The 1,831-nt window shown below is 41.6% G+C and overlaps 2 non-coding genes across 2 annotated transcripts; both read right to left on the bottom strand.

Annotated features, from left to right (window-relative positions):
* Nucleotides 1-439: 439 nt before the first annotated feature.
* On the bottom strand, nt 440-512 carry trnae-cuc. Its single transcript has one exon. It is a non-coding gene; the product is annotated as a tRNA-Glu (tRNA).
* A 997-nt stretch (nt 513-1,509) lies between these two features.
* On the bottom strand, nt 1,510-1,581 carry trnae-cuc. Its single transcript has one exon. It is a non-coding gene; the product is annotated as a tRNA-Glu (tRNA).
* Between the last annotated feature and the right edge of the window lie 250 nt (nt 1,582-1,831).

Here is a 1,831-nt window from a genome sequence, read left to right on the forward strand (position 1 = left end):
AAAACCCTTTGTTCAACCATTCCACACATTTCTTGTTAACAAACTATAGTTTTGGCAGTCGGTTAGGACAGCTACTTTGTGCATGACACAAGTAATTTTTCCAAAATTTGTTTCAGACAGATTATTTCACTTATAATTCAGTGTATCACAAATCCAGTGGTCAGAAGTTTACAAACACTAGGTTGGCTGTGCCTTTAAACAACTTGGACAATGACCAAAAATGATGTCCTGGCTTTAGAATCTTCTGATAGGCTAATTGACATAATTTGAGTAATTGGAGGTGTACCTGTAGATGTATTTCATGGCCTGCCTTCAAACTCAGTGCCTCTTTGCTTGAGATCATGGATTTTCAAAAGAATCAGCCAAGACCTCAGAAATAAAATGTAGACCTCGGAAGGACACGCAGGGGAAATCATTTTGTAATTTGAAGTGGTACATATTCCCTGACCGGGAATCGAACCCAGGCCGCGGCGGTGAGAGCGCCGAATCCTAAACCACTAGAACACCAGGGAAGGATACTGCAATTCAAATTGTTTCACCATTTGAAATGGTACATACAGTTGAAGTCTGAAGTTTACATACACTTAGGTTGGAGTCATTAAAACTCGTTTGTCAACCATTCCACACATTTCTTTGTTAACAAACTATAGTTTTGGCAAGTCGGTTAGGACATCTACTTTGTGCATGACACAAGTAATTTTTCCAAAATTTGTTTACAGACATTATTTCACTTATAATTCAGTGTATCACAAATCCAGTGGGTCAGAAGTTTACAAACACTAGGTTGGCTGTGCCTTTAAACAACTTGGAAAATGACCAAAAATGATGTCCTGGCTTTAGAATCTTCTGATAGGCTAATTGACATAATTTGAGTCAATTGGAGGTGTACCTGTAATGTATTTCATGGCCTGCCTTCAAACTCAGTGCCTCTTTGCTTGAGATCATGGGATTTTCAAAAGAAATCAGCCAAGACCTCAGAAATAAAATGTAGACCTCCACAAGTCTGGTTCATCCTTGGGAGCAATTTCCAAACGCCTGAAGGTACCACGTTCCTCTGTACAAGCAATAGTATGCAAAACAACAGCAAAGGACCTTGTGAAGATGCTGGAGGAAACAGATCAAAAGTATCTACAGTGAAACGAGTCCTATATCGACATAACCTGAAAATGCCAGACTACAGTTTGGGGACAAAGATCCTACTTTTTGGAGAAATGTCCTCTGGTCTGATGAAACAAAAATAGAAGTGTTTGGCCATATTGACCATTGTTGTGTTTGGAGGAGAAAGGGGGTGTCTTACAAGCCGAGAACACCATCCCAACCGTGAAGCACAGGGGTGGCAGCATCATGTTGTGGGGGTGCTTTGCTGCAGGAGAGACTGGTGCACCACTAGAACACCAGGGAAGGACACGCAGGGCAAATGGTTTTGTAATTTGAAGTGGTACATATGTGCGATAACCTACTAAATTCATTGTGACAGGTTGCACAAGTAAACAAGTCGCAAAAGAGCAGTTCCCTGACCGGGAATCGAACCCGGGCCGCGGCGGTGAGAGCGCCGAATCCTAACCACTAGACCACCAGGGAAGGATACTGCAGTGCAAATTGGTCCACAATTTGAAATGGTACATACAGTGGGTCAGAAGTTTACAAACACTAGGTTGGCTGTGCCTTTAAACAACTTGGACAATGACCAAAAATGATGTCCTGGCTTTAGAATCTTCTGATAGGCTAATTGACATAATTTGAGTCAATTGGAGGTGTACCTGTAGATGTATTTCATGGCCTGCCTTCAAACTCAGTGCCTCTTTGCTTGAGATCATGGGATTTTCAAAAG

The sequence above is a fragment of the Salvelinus namaycush genome, chromosome 42 (genome assembly GCF_016432855.1).
Source record: "Salvelinus namaycush isolate Seneca chromosome 42, SaNama_1.0, whole genome shotgun sequence".
NCBI classification, from domain to species: Eukaryota; Metazoa; Chordata; class Actinopteri; order Salmoniformes; family Salmonidae; genus Salvelinus; species Salvelinus namaycush.